The sequence below is a fragment of the Amblyomma americanum genome, chromosome 1 (assembly GCF_052857255.1).
Source record: "Amblyomma americanum isolate KBUSLIRL-KWMA chromosome 1, ASM5285725v1, whole genome shotgun sequence".
NCBI classification, from domain to species: Eukaryota; Metazoa; Arthropoda; class Arachnida; order Ixodida; family Ixodidae; genus Amblyomma; species Amblyomma americanum.
This window is the reverse complement of record NC_135497.1, coordinates 287,690,259-287,705,663: the sequence shown is the minus strand read 5'-3', so window position 1 is coordinate 287,705,663 and position 15,405 is coordinate 287,690,259. Positions and strand designations below refer to the sequence as shown.

At 49.5% G+C, this 15,405-nt stretch overlaps 1 long non-coding RNA gene across 2 annotated transcripts; it reads right to left on the bottom strand.

Annotated features, from left to right (window-relative positions):
* Window positions 1-897: 897 nt before the first annotated feature.
* LOC144097933 (uncharacterized) lies at window positions 898-12,760 on the bottom strand. Of its 2 annotated transcripts, none has more exons than XR_013307116.1 (3): window positions 12,663-12,760; window positions 12,425-12,528; window positions 898-959 (listed from the first exon to the last, which is right to left on the bottom strand). It is a non-coding gene; the product is annotated as an uncharacterized LOC144097933 (long non-coding RNA). The 2 variants fall into 2 exon arrangements; XR_013307115.1 differs by lacking the exon at window positions 898-959 and adding an exon at window positions 12,184-12,287.
* Window positions 12,761-15,405: the final 2,645 nt, after the last annotated feature.

Genomic DNA, 15,405 nt, shown 5'->3' with positions numbered 1-15,405 from the left:
AAGAACGGCACCATACTCTTTATGTACTATAAATCACTGTACGTGCACAAAAAGAGGAAAGCAGCTTCTGTACTCTCTAAAGCAGACGTTTACTTCGTATTCATGTAAACGCGACTACAGACATGCACCTACCGTAGGCAATCTGCTGCGACCAGGAATCCTCCACGGCCATAGGGGGGCAGCTGCGGAGAAAAGGTCCGCCGTCACCGTGGAACCTTAAGGCTGGGGACGTGGCCCTGTAAAAGAACGGCACCGTACTCTATATGTACTATAAAACGCCGTCGCGCATAAAAAGAGGAAAGCAGCTACTTTTCTCTCTTAAACAGGCGTTTACTTCGTATTAATGTAAACGCGACAATATACATGCACCTACCTTAGGCGAATTGCTCCGACCTCAAATCCGCCACGGTCAGAGGGGCAGCTGCGGACAAAAAGTCCGCCGTCACCGTGGAACCTTAAGGCTGGGGACATGGCCCTGTAAAAGAACGGCACCGTACTCTTTATGTACTATAAAGGGCTGTACGTGCACAAAAAGAGGAAAGCAGCTTCTGTACTCTCTAAAGCAGACGTTTGCTTCGTATTCATGTAAACGCGACTACAGACATGCACCTACCGTAGGCAATCTGCTGCGACCAGGAATCCTCCACGGCCATAGGGGGGCAGCTGCGGAGAAAAGGTCCGCCGTCACCGTGGAACCTTAAGGCTGGAGATGTGGCCCTGTAAAAGAACGGCACCATACTCTTTATGTACTATAAAAGGCTGTACATGCACAAAAGGAGGAAAGCAGCTGCTGTACTCCCATAATCAAGCGTTTACTTCGTATTCACATAAGCGCGACTACAGACATGCACCTACCGTAGGCAATCTGCTGCGACCAGGAATCCTCCACGGCCATAGAGGGGCAGCTGCGGAGAAAAGGTCCGCCGTCACCGTGGAACCTTAAGGCTGGAGATGTGGCCCTGTAAAAGAACGGCACCATACTCTTTATGTACTATAAATCACTGTACGTGCACAAAAAGAGGAAAGCAGCTTCTGTACTCTCTAAAGCAGACGTTTACTTCGTATTCATGTAAACGCGACTACAGACATGCACCTACCGTAGTCAATCTGCTGCGACCAGGAATCCTCCACGGCCATAGGGGGGCAGCTGCGGAGAAAAGGTCCGCCGTCACCGTGGAACCTTAGGGCTGGGGACGTGGCCCTGTAAAAAGAACGGGACCGTACTCTTTATGTACTATAAAACGCCGTCGCGCATAAAAAGAGGAAAGCAGCTACTTTTCTCTCTTACACAGGCGTTTACTTCGTATTCATGTAAACGCGACAATATACATGCACCTACCTTAGGCGAATTGCTCCGACCTCAAATCCGCCACGGTCAGAGGGGCAGCTGCAGACAAAAGGTCCGCCGTCACCGTGGAACCTTAAGGCTGGTGAAGTGGCCCTGTAAAAGAACGGCACCGTACTCTTTATGTACTATAAATCACTGTACGTGCACAAAAAGAGGAAAGCAGCTTCTGTACTCTCTAAAGCAGACGTTTACTTCGTATTCATGTAAACGCGACTACAGACATGCACCTACCGTAGGCAATCTGCTGCGACCAGGAATCCTCCACGGCCATAGGGGGGCAGCTGCGGAGAAAAGGTCCGCCGTCACCGTGGAACCTTAAGGCTGGGGACGTGGCCCTGTAAAAGAACGGCACCGTACTCTTTATGTACTATAAAACGCCGTCGCGCATAAAAAGAGGAAAGCAGCTTCTTTTCTCTCTTAAACAGGCGTATACTTCGTATTCATGTAAACGCGACAATATACATGCACCTACCTTAGGCGAATTGCTCCGACCTCAAATCCGCCACGGTCAGAGGGGCAGCTGCGGACAAAAAGTCCGCCGTCACCGTGGAACCTTAAGGCTGGGGACATGGCCCTGTAAAAAAACGGCACCGTACTCTTTATGTACTATAAAGCGCTGTACGTGCACAAAAAGAGGAAAGCAGCTTCTGTACTCTCTAAAGCAGACGTTTGCTTCGTATTCATGTAAACGCGACTACAGACATGTACCTACCATAGGCAATCTGCTGCGACCAGGAATCCTCCACGGCCATAGGGGGGCAGCTGCGGAGAAAAGGTCCGCCGTCACCGTGGAACCTTAAGGCTGAGGACGTGGCCCTGTAAAAGAACGGCACCGTACTCTTTATGTACTATAAAACGCCGTCGCGCATAAAAAGAGGAAAGCAGCTACTTTTCTCTCTTAAACAGGCGTTTACTTCGTATTCATGTAAACGCGACAATATACATGCACCTACCTTAGGCGAATTGCTCCGACCTCAAATCCGCCACGGTCAGAGGGGCAGCTGCGGACAAAAAGTCCGCCGTCACCGTGGAACCTTAAGGCTGGGGACAAGGCCCTGTAAAAAAACGGCACCGTGCTCTTTATGTACTATAAAGCGCTGTGCGTGCAGAAAAAGAGGAAAGCAGCTTCTGTACTCTCTAAAGCAGACGTTTGCTTCGTATTCATGTAAACGCGACTACAGACATGTACCTACCGTAGGCAATCTGCTGCGACCAGGAATCCTCCACGGCCATAGGGGGGCAGCTGCGGAGAAAAGGTCCGCCGTCACCGTGGAACCTTAAGGCTGGGGACGTGGCCCTGTAAAAGAACGGCACCGTACTCTTTATGTACTATAAAACGCCGTCGCACATAAAAAGAGGAAAGCAGCTACTTTTCTCTCTTAAACAGGCGTTTACTTCGTATTCATGTAAACGCGACAATATACATGCACCTACCTTAGGCGAATTGCTCCGACCTCAAATCGGCCATGGTCAGAGGGGCAGCTGCGGACAAAAAGTCCGCCGTCACCGTGGAACCTTAAGGCTGGGGTCATGGCCCTGTAAAAAAACGGCACCGTACTCTTTATGTACTATAAAGCGCTGTACGTGCACAAAAAGAGGAAAGCAGCTTCTGTACTCTCTAAAGCAGACGTTTGCTTCGTATTCATGTAAACGCGACTACAGACATGCACCTACCGTAGGCAATCTGCTGCGACCAGGAATCCTGCACGGCCATAGGGGGGCAGCTGCGGAGAAAAGGTCTGCCGTCACCGTGGAACCTTAAGGCTGGAGATGTGGCCCTGTAAAAGAACGGCACCATACTCTTTATGTACTATAAAAGGCTGTACATGCACAAAAGGAGGAAAGCAGCTGCTGTACTCCCATAATCAAGCGTTTACTTCGTATTCACATAAGCGCGACTACAGACATGCACCTACCGTAGGCAATCTGCTGCGACCAGGAATCCTCCACGGCCATAGGGGGGCAGCTGCGGAGAAAAGGTCCGCCGTCACCGTGGAACCTTAAGGCTGGAGATGTGGCCCTGTAAAAGAATGGCACCATACTCTTTATGTACTATAAATCACTGTACGTGCACAAAAAGAGGAAAGCAGCTTCTGTACTCTCTAAAGCAGACGTTTACTTCGTATTCATGTAAACGCGACTACAGACATGCACCTACCGTAGGCAATCTGCTGCGACCAGGAATCCTCCACGGCCATAGGGGGGCAGCTGCGGAGAAAAGGTCCGCCGTCACCGTGGAACCTTAAGGCTGGGGACGTGGCCCTGTAAAAGAACGGCACCGTACTCTATATGTACTATAAAACGCCGTCGCGCATAAAAAGAGGAAAGCAGCTACTTTTCTCTCTTAAACAGGCGTTTACTTCGTATTCATGTAAACGCGACAATATACATGCACCTACCTTAGGCGAATTGCTCCGACCTCAAATCCGCCACGGTCAGAGGGGCAGCTGCGGACAAAAAGTCCGCCGTCACCGTGGAACCTTAAGGCTGGGGACATGGCCCTGTAAAAGAACGGCACCGTACTCTTTATGTACTATAAAGCGCTGTACGTGCACAAAAAGAGGAAAGCAGCTTCTGTACTCTCTAAAGCAGACGTTTGCTTCGTATTCATGTAAACGCGACTACAGACATGCACCTACCGTAGGCAATCTGCTGCGACCAGGAATCCTCCACGGCCATAGGGGGGCAGCTGCGGAGAAAAGGTCCGCCGTCACCGTGGAACCTTAAGGCTGGAGATGTGGCCCTGTAAAAGAACGGCACCATACTCTTTATGTACTATAAAAGGCTGTACATGCACAAAAGGAGGAAAGCAGCTGCTGTACTCCCATAATCAAGCGTTTACTTCGTATTCACATAAGCGCGACTACAGACATGCACCTACCGTAGGCAATCTGCTGCGACCAGGAATCCTCCACGGCCATAGGGGGGCAGCTGCGGAGAAAAGGTCCGCCGTCACCGTGGAACCTTAAGGCTGGAGATGTGGCCCTGTAAAAGAACGGCACCATACTCTTTATGTACTATAAATCACTGTACGTGCACAAAAAGAGGAAAGCAGCTTCTGTACTCTCTAAAGCAGACGTTTACTTCGTATTCATGTAAACGCGACTACAGACATGCACCTACCGTAGGCAATCTGCTGCGACCAGGAATCCTCCACGGCCATAGGGGGGCAGCTGCGGAGAAAAGGTCCGCCGTCACCGTGGAACCTTAGGGCTGGGGACGTGGCCCTGTAAAAAGAACGGGACCGTACTCTTTATGTACTATAAAACGCCGTCGCGCATAAAAAGAGGAAAGCAGCTACTTTTCTCTCTTAAACAGGCGTTTACTTCGTATTCATGTAAACGCGACAATATACATGCACCTACCTTAGGCGAATTGCTCCGACCTCAAATCCGCCACGGTCAGAGGGGCAGCTGCGGACAAAAAGTCCGCCGTCACCGTGGAACCTTAAGGCTGGGGACATGGCCCTGTAAAAAAACGGCACCGTACTCTTTATGTACTATAAAGCGCTGTACGTGCACAAAAAGAGGAAAGCAGCTTCTGTACTCTCTAAAGGAGACGTTTGCTTCGTATTCATGTAAACGCGACTACAGACATGTACCTACCGTAGGCAATCTGCTGCGACCAGGAATCCTCCACGGCCATAGGGGGGCAGCTGCGGAGAAAAGGTCCGCCGTCACCGTGGAACCTTAAGGCTGGGGACGTGGCCCTGTAAAAGAACGGCACCGTACTCTTTACGTACTATAAAACGCCGTCGCGCATAAAAAGAGGAAAGCAGCTACTTTTCTCTCTTAAACAGGCGTTTACTTCGTATTCATGTAAACGCGACAATATACATGCACCTACCTTAGGCGAATTGCTCCGACCTCAAATCCGCCACGGTCAGAGGGGCAGCTGCGGACAAAAAGTCCGCCGTCACCGTGGAACCTTAAGGCTGGGGTCATGGCCCTGTAAAAAAAGGGCACCGTACTCTTTATGTACTATAAAGCGCTGTACGTGCACAAAAAGAGGAAAGCAGCTTCTGTACTCTCTAAAGCAGACGTTTGCTTCGTATTCATGTAAACGCGACTACAGACATGCACCTACCGTAGGCAATCTGCTGCGACCAGGAATCCTCCACGGCCATAGGGGGGCAGCTGCGGAGAAAAGGTCCGCCGTCACCGTGGAACCTTAAGGCTGGAGATGTGGCCCTGTAAAAGAACGGCACCATACTCTTTATGTACTATAAAAGGCTGTACGTGCACAAAAGGAGGAAAGCAGCTGCTGTACTCCCATAATCAAGCGTTTACTTCGTATTCACATAAGCGCGACTACAGACATGCACCTACCGTAGGCAATCTGCTGCGACCAGGAATCCTCCACGGCCATAGGGGGGCAGCTGCGGAGAAAAGGTCCGCCGTCACCGTGGAACCTTAAGGCTGGAGATGTGGCCCTGTAAAAGAACGGCACTATACTCTTTATGTACTATAAATCACTGTACGTGCACAAAAAGAGGAAAGCAGCTTCTGTACTCTCTAAAGCAGACGTTTACTTCGTATTCATGTAAACGCGACTACAGACATGCACCTACCGTAGGCAATCTGCTGCGACCAGGAATCCTCCACGGCCATAGGGGGGCAGCTGCGGAGAAAAGGTCCGCCGTCACCGTGGAACCTTAAGGCTGGAGATGTGGCCCTGTAAAAGAACGGCACCATACTCTTTATGTACTATAAAAGGCTGTACGTGCACAAAAGGAGGAAAGCAGCTGCTGTACTCCCATAATCAAGCGTTTACTTCGTATTCACATAAGCGCGACTACAGACATGCACCTACCGTAGGCAATCTGCTGCGACCAGGAATCCTCCACGGCCATAGGGGGGCAGCTGCGGAGAAAAGGTCCGCCGTCACCGTGGAACCTTAAGGCTGGAGATGTGGCCCTGTAAAAGAACGGCACCATACTCTTTGTGTACTATAAATCACTGTACGTGCACAAAAAGAGGAAAGCAGCTTCTGTACTCTCTAAAGCAGACGTTTACTTCGTATTCATGTAAACGCGACTACAGACATGCACCTACCGTAGGCAATCTGCTGCGACCAGGAATCCTCCACGGCCATAGGGGGGCAGCTGCGGAGAAAAGGTCCGCCGTCACCGTGGAACCTTAAGGCTGGGGACGTGGCCCTGTAAAAGAACGGCACCGTACTCTATATGTACTATAAAACGCCGTCGCGCATAAAAAGAGGAAAGCAGCTACTTTTCTCTCTTAAACAGGCGTTTACTTCGTATTCATGTAAACGCGACAATATACATGCACCTACCTTAGGCGAATTGCTCCGACCTCAAATCCGCCACGGTCAGAGGGGCAGCTGCGGACAAAAAGTCCGCCTTCACCGTGGAACCTTAAGGCTGGGGACATGGCCCTGTAAAAGAACGGCACCGTACTCTTTATGTACTATAAATCACTGTACGTGCACAAAAAGAGGAAAGCAGCTTCTGTACTCTCTAAAGCAGACGTTTGCTTCGTATTCATGTAAACGCGACTACAGACATGCACCTACCGTAGGCAATCTGCTGCGACCAGGAATCCTCCACGGCCATAGGGGGGCAGCTGCGGAGAAAAGGTCCGCCGTCACCGTGCAACCTTAAGGCTGGGGACGTGGCCCTGTAAAAGAACGGCACCGTACTCTTTATGTACTATAAAACGCCGTCGCGCATAAAAAGAGGAAAGCAGCTACTTTTCTCTCTTAAACAGGCGTTTACTTCGTATTCATGTAAACGCGACAATATACATGCACCTACCTTAGGCGAATTGCTCCGACCTCAAATCCGCCACGGTCAGAGGGGCAGCTGCGGACAAAAAGTCCGCCGTCACCGTGGAACCTTAAGGCTGGGGACATGGCCCTGTAAAAAAACGGCACCGTACTCTTTATGTACTATAAAGCGCTGTACGTGCACAAAAAGAGGAAAGCAGCTTCTGTTTTCTCTTAAGCACACGTTTGCTTCGTATTCATATAAACGCGACTACAGACATGCACCTACCGTAGGCAATCTGCTGCGACCAGGAATCCTCCACGGCCATAGGGGGGCAGCTGCGGAGAAAAGGTCCGCCGTCACCATGGAACCTTAAGGCTGGAGATGTGGCCCTGTAAAAGAACGGCACCATACTCTTTATGTACTATAAAAGGCTGTACGTGCACAAAAGGAGGAAAGCATCTGCTGTACTCCCTTAATCAAGCGTTTACTTCGTATTCACATAAGCGCGACTACAGACATGCACATACCGTAGGCAATATGCTGCGACCTCGAATCCACCATGGCCAGAGGAGGGCAGCTGCAGACAAAAGGTCTGCCGTCACCGTGGAACCTTAAGGCTGGTGAAGTGGCCCTGTAAAAGAACGGCACCGTACTCTTTATGTACTATAAATCACTGTACGTGCACAAAAAGAGGAAAGCAGCTGCTGTATTCCCTTAATCAAGCGTTTACTTCGTATTCACATAAGCGCGACTACAGACATGCACATACCGTAGGCAATATGCTGCGACCTCGAATCCACCATGGCCAGAGGAGGGCAGCTGCAGACAAAAGGTCCGCCGTCACCGTGGAACCTTAAGGCTGGTGAAGTGGCCCTGTAAAAGAACGGCACCGTACTCTTTATGTACTATAAATCACTGTACGTGCACAAAAAGAGGAAAGCAGCTTCTGTACTCTCTAAAGCAGACGTTTACTTCGTATTCATGTAAACGCGACTACAGACATGCACCTACCGTAGGCAATCTGCTGCGACCAGGAATCCTCCACGGCCATAGGGGGGCAGCTGCGGAGAAAAGGTCCGCCGTCACCGTGGAACCTTAAGGCTGGGGACGTGGCCCTGTAAAAGAACGGCACCGTACTCTTTATGTACTATAAAACGCCGTCGCGCATAAAAAGAGGAAAGCAGCTTCTTTTCTCTCTTAAACAGGCGTTTACTTCGTATTCATGTAAACGCGACAATATACATGCACCTACCTTAGGCGAATTGCTCCGACCTCAAATCCGCCACGGTCAGAGGGGCAGCTGCGGACAAAAAGTCCGCCGTCACCGTGGAACCTTAAGGCTGGGGACATGGCCCTGTAAAAAAACGGCACCGTACTCTTTATGTACTATAAAGCGCTGTACGTGCACAAAAAGAGGAAAGCAGCTTCTGTACTCTCTAAAGCAGACGTTTGCTTCGTATTCATGTAAACGCGACTACAGACATGTACCTACCGTAGGCAATCTGCTGCGACCAGGAATCCTCCACGGCCATAGGGGGCCAGCTGCGGAGAAAAGGTCGGCCGTCACCGTGGAACCTTAAGGCTGGAGATGTGGCCCTGTAAAAGAACGGCACCATACTCTTTATGTATTATAAATCACTGTACGTGCACAAAAAGAGGAAAGCAGCTTCTGTACTCTCTAAAGCAGACGTTTACTTCGTATTCATGTAAACGCGACTACAGACATGCACCTACCGTAGGCAATCTGCTGCGACCAGGAATCCTCCACGGCCATAGGGGGGCAGCTGCGGAGAAAAGGTCCGCCGTCACCGTGCAACCTTAAGGCTGGGGACGTGGCACTGTAAAAGAACGGCACCGTACTCTTTATGTACTATAAAACGCCGTCGTGCATAAAAAGAGGAAAGCAGCTACTTTTCTCTCTTAAACAGGCGTTTACTTCGTATTCATGTAAACGCGACAATATACATGCACCTACCTTAGGCGAATTGCTCCGACCTCAAATCCGCCACGGTCAGAGGGGCAGCTGCGGACAAAAAGTCCGCCGTCACCGTGGAACCTTAAGGCTGGGGACATGGCCCTGTAAAAAACGGCACCGTACTCTTTATGTACTATAAAGCGCTGTACGTGCACAAAAAGAGGAAATCAGCTTCTGTACTCTCTGAAGCAGACGTTTGCTTCGTATTCATGTAAACGCGACTACAGACATGCACCTACCGTAGGCAATCTGCTGCGACCAGGAATCCTCCACGGCCATAGGGGGCAGCTGCGGAGAAAAGGTCCGCCGTCACCGTGGAACCTTAAGGCTGGAGATGTTGCCCTGTAAAAGAACGGCACCATACTCTTTATGTACTATAAAAGGCTGTACGTGCACAAAAGGAGGAAAGCAGCTGCTGTACTCCCATAATCAAGCGTTTACTTCGTATTCACATAAGCGCGACTACAGACATGCACCTACCGTAGGCAATCTGCTGCGACCAGGAATCCTCCACGGCCGTAGGGGGGCAGCTGCGGAGAAAAGGTCCGCCGTCACCGTGGAACCTTAAGGCTGGAGATGTGGCCCTTTAAAAGAACGGCACCATACTCTTTATGTACTATAAAAGGCTGTACGTGCACAAAAAGAGGAAATCAGCTTCTGTACCCCCTAATCAAGCGTTTACTTCGTATTCACATAAGCGCGACTACAGACATGCACATACCGTAGGCAATATGCTGCGACCTCGAATCCACCATGGCCAGAGGAGGGCAGCTGCAGACAAAAGGTCCGCCGTCACCGTGGAACCTTAAGGCTGGTGAAGTGGCCCTGTAAAAGAACGGCACCGTACTCTTTATGTACTATAAATCACTGTACGTGCACAAAAAGAGGAAAGCAGCTTCTGTACTCTCTAAAGCAGACGTTTACTTCGTATTCATGTAAACGCGACTACAGACATGCACCTACCGTAGGCAATCTGCTGCGACCAGGAATCCTCCACGGCCATAGGGGGGCAGCTGCGGAGAAAAGGTCCGCCGTCACCGTGGAACCTTAAGGCTGGGGACGTGGCCCTGTAAAAGAACGGCACCGTACTCTTTATGTACTATAAAACGCCGTCGCGCATAAAAAGAGGAAAGCAGCTACTTTTCTCTCTTAAACAGGCGTTTACTTCGTATTCATGTAAACGCGACAATATACATGCACCTACCTTAGGCGAATTGCTCCGACCTCAAATCCGCCACGGTCAGAGGGGCAGCTGCGGACAAAAAGTCCGCCGTCACCGTGGAACCTTAAGGCTGGGGACATGGCCCTGTAAAAAAACGGCACCGTACTCTTTATGTACTATAAAGCGCTGTACGTGCACAAAAAGAGGAAAGCAGCTTCTGTACTCTCTAAAGCAGACGTTTGCTTCGTATTCATGTAAACGCGACTACAGACATGTACCTACCGTAGGCAATCTGCTGCGACCAGGAATCCTCCACGGCCATAGGGGGGCAGCTGCGGAGAAAAGGTCCGCCGTCACCGTGGAACCTTAGGGCTGGGGACGTGGCCCTGTAAAAGAACGGCACCGTACTCTTTATGTACTATAAAACGCCGTCGCGCATAAAAAGAGGAAAGCAGCTACTTTTCTCTCTTAAACAGGCGTTTACTTCGTATTCATGTAAACGCGACAATATACATGCACCTACCTTAGGCGAATTGCTCCGACCTCAAATCCGCCACGGTCAGAGGGGCAGCTGCGGACAAAAAGTCCGCCGTCACCGTGGAACCTTAAGGCTGGGGACATGGCCCTGTAAAAGAACGGCACCGTACTCTTTATGTACTATAAATTACTGTACGTGCACAAAAAGAGGAAAGCAGCTTCTGTACTCTCTAAAGCAGACGTTTGCTTCGTATTCATGTAAACGCGACTACAGACATGCACCTACCGTAGGCAATCTGCTGCGACCAGGAATCCTCCACGGCCATAGGGGGGCAGCTGCGGAGAAAAGGTCCGCCGTCACCGTGGAACCTTAAGGCTGGGGACGTGGCCCTGTAAAAGAACGGCACCATACTCTTTATGTACTATAAATCACTGTACGTGCACAAAAAGAGGAAAGCAGCTTCTGTACTCTCTAAAGCAGACGTTTGCTTCGTATTCATGTAAACGCGACTACAGACATGTACCTACCGTAGGCAATCTGCTGCGACCAGGAATCCTCCACGGCCATAGGGGGGGCAGCTGCGGAGAAAAGGTCCGCCGTCACCGTGGAACCTTAAGGCTGGGGACGTGGCCCTGTAAAAGAACGGCACCGTACTCTTTATGTACTATAAAACGCCGTCGCGCATAAAAAGAGGAAAGCAGCTACTTTTCTCTCTTAAACAGGCGTTTACTTCGTATTCATGTAAACGCGACAATATACATGCACCTACCTTAGGCGAATTGCTCCGACCTCAAATCCGCCACGGTCAGAGGGGCAGCTGCGGACAAAAAGTCCGCCGTCACCGTGGAACCTTAAGGCTGGGGTCATGGCCCTGTAAAAAAACGGCACCGTACTCTTTATGTACTAGAAAGCGCTGTACGTGCACAAAAAGAGGAAAGCAGCTTCTGTACTCTCTAAAGCAGACGTTTACTTCGTATTCATGTAAACGCGACTACAGACATGCACCTACCGTAGGCAATCTGCTGCGACCAGGAATCCTCCACGGCCATAGGGGGGCAGCTGCGGAGAAAAGGTCCGCCGTCACCGTGGAACCTTAAGGCTGGGGACGTGGCCCTGTAAAAGAACGGCACCGTACTCTTTAAGTACTTTAAAACGCCGTCGCGCATAAAAAGAGGAAAGCAGCTACTTTTCTCTCTTAAACAGGCGTTTACTTCGTATTCATGTAAACGCGACAATATACATGCACCTACCTTAGGCGAATTGCTCCGACCTCAAATCCGCCACGGTCAGAGGGGCAGCTGCGGACAAAAAGTCCGCCGTCACCGTGGAACCTTAAGGCTGGGGACATGGCCCTGTAAAAAAACGGCACCGTACTCTTTATGTACTATAAAGCGCTGTACGTGCACAAAAAGAGGAAGGCAGCTTCTGTTTTTTCTTAAGCACATGTTTGCTTCGTATTCACGTAAACGTGACTATAGATATGCACCTACCGTAGGCAATCTGCTGCGACCTGGAATCCACCACGGCCAGAGGGGGCAGCTGCGGAGAAAAGGTCCGCCGTCACCGTGGAACCTTAAGGCTGGAGATGTGGCCCTGTAAAAAAATGGCACCATACTCTTTATGTACTATAAAAGGCTGTACGTGCACAAAAGGAGGAAAGCAGCTACTGTACTCCCTTAATCAAGCGTTTACTTCGTATTCACATAAGCGCGACTACAGACATCACATACCGTGGGCAATCTGCTGCGACCTCGAATCCACCATGGCCAGAGGGGGGCAGCTGCGGACAAATGGTCCGCCGTCACTGTGGAACCTTAAGGCTGGTGACGTGGCCCTGTAAAATAACGGCACATTGCTGTTTAGTGACTATAAAAAGCCGTACGCGCACAAAAAGGCTAAAGCAGCTGCTGTACTCAAGCAGCCCTTTACTTCGTATACACGTAAGCACGACTACAGACATGCACCTACCGTAGCCAATCTGCTCCGATGTCGAATCACCACGGCAAGACGGGGGAGCTGCGGAGATAAAGTCCACCGCCACTGTGGAACCTTACGGCTGGGAACGTGGCCCTGTAAAAGAACGGCACCATGCTTTTTATCGTCTATAAAACGCCGTACCCGCACAAAAAGAGGAAAGCAGCTACTGTACTCCCTTAAGCAAGCGTTTACTTCATATTCACATAAGCCCGACAATAGACATGCACCCACCTTAGGCGACCTGCTCCGACCTCAAATCCACCATGGTCAGAGGGGGCAGCTGCGGAAAAAAACATCCGCCGTCACCGTGGAACCTTAAGGCTGGGGACGTGGCCCTGTAAAAGAACGGCACCGTACTCTTTATGTACTCTAAAACGCTGTACGTGCACAAAAAGAGGAAAGCAGCTACTTTACTCCCTTAAAAAGGCATTTACTTCGCATTCATGTAAAGGCGACTGTAGACATACACCTACCTTAGGCGACCTGATCCTACCTGAAAACCACCACGGCCAGAGTGGGAGGGGGAAGCTGCGGAGAAAAAATCCACCGCCACCGTGGAACCTTACGGCTGGGGACGTGGCCCTGTAAAAGAACGGCACCGTGCTCTTTATGGACTATAAAACGCTGTACATGCACAAAAAGAGGAAAGCAGCTTCTGTACTCTCTTAAGCAGACAGTTACTTCGTATTCATGTAAACACGACTATAGACATGCACCTACCGTAGGCAATCTGCTGCGACCTGGAATCCTCCACGGCCATAGGGGGGCAGCTACAGAGAAAAGGTCCGCCGTCACCGTGGAACCTTAAGGCTAGGGACGTGGCCCTGTAAAAAAAACGGCACCGTGCTCTTTAGGGACTGTAAAACGCCGTACGCGCAGGTATGGTCATGTTCTAGGAGAAACCCCGCCGAAAAAGGTGAACATCGCTACTTTCTCAGTATCACTATAATCAGCGTAACTACATCCACAGAAGAACAAAAGCCATATGTCCCTCTAATTAATGTCGTCCTGGAGCAGCTGTGGACACCTTACCACAGAAAAATTCCTGATTTCAACCGCCAACATAACTTTCTGCCGCCTTCTGCTACGCCTGCCTTCTCTTGGAATTCATTTTTACCACAACGGGCCATCGGTTATCTTCTCTTCGCATTGCATGCCCCGCCCATTCCTTCTTGATTTCGACTAGGATGAAAATAACTGGACTAAGTTCTCTCACTCACTTTACCCTATTTCTGCCTCTTAACGTTATACGAATCATACTTCTTGTCATAGCATGTTGTGCTGCCGTTACTTCAAATCTTTTCGTAAGTTTCCACTCCGGATGCGTGTACTGGCAGCGTCCTTCATCAACTCTCTTACTGGCAAGATACAACTGCTATATACTGTCATCTAATAACCCGGGAGCACCTGCCAAATACACTGCGCACCATTCTTATTGTCCTATCCCAAAATAGGATTCATGAAACCCAGTAACTGGTAGCCTGAGAGTGACCACTATACTCTCTTAGAAAAAAGGTAGTAGTACTTACTAACTTTGGGTAGTAGCTGGTTGTCACATATGTTTCTACCCTGTTAGTAACTCCAGTTAGTAACTGGAAGGTTAGTTATAGCTACTTACCCATTGAGTTAGTAACGGCTGCTACCCGCATTTAGTAACGGGAAGCTAGTAGTGTTTACTAAGAGAATGAATAGAAATTTTCGCATGTGTTTCTTATTTTCTGCACTCTGCAAAAAAAAGCTACATACTCATTTTGACTAAATCTCGAAACCAATCAGAGCTGTCAGAGCGTGCTCACCGTAAATCACACACTTGGGTTTAGGCTCCTTGCGCACGTGTATAAATTATGCGAGGTAATGGCACCAACTTTACCGGGCACAAACAGATGTTCAGAATGCAACAAAAGCACAAACAAAAAGATCCGCCCACAACCACTGCGCTTGCACAGGTACATCTTTCTCAGTTTTATATAAAACGTAAATCTGACTCTCAGTTACGGGCTAATGGCTCTAACCCGTTGAGCTAAAAAACCAGCGTTAATTATGAAGTTGACATCGTAGAAGCAGCTTAGTCTAATAAACCTAACGCCCCTGCAGAAATGTTTAATTAAAAAACCAACTTATTCGCACGATAGCTGCGTCAGTTATATTCTCTCAGTTTTTTTATGGCTAAAGGAGCGGTTATTCACTGGGTAGTAACAAGCGACCAGACTTAAGAAAGTAGCTAGGGCTACTTTTAGTAACTATACCTTGAAGAGGGTAGTAAATAGTAAAACGCAGTCCGAGTTAGCAACAGCTACACTTACTACCTCTTTACTACCCTTTTACTAACTTCTTTTTAAAGTTCTGTGCCTAAGTAGTAACAGGCAGTGAAAAGTTAGTGAAAGTTAGTGTCGGTTCGAAAGGACATACCGTCGCAGAAGGCCGTGCAAGCGCTTTTGCGCTTCTTACAATCTACCGGCCTGTGTGAAAGACTAACTGGAACGCCTTGTGTGTGTGTGTCTCCATGTGTGCACGTACCTTTTTTTTTGCGTTTTCCTCCCTGTCATCTTTCTAACCCCTATCCCCCATCCCCAGTGTAGTGTAGCAAACCAGAGACTTACATCTGGTTAACCTCCCTGCGTTTCCTTTTCATTCTCTTTCTCTCTAGTAACGGAGCAGTTACTAACATTTTGCTTGCAGTTGCTAACTATTTACTAACTGTTTTAAAAGTGTGAGAGGTGTTAACGTGATGTCA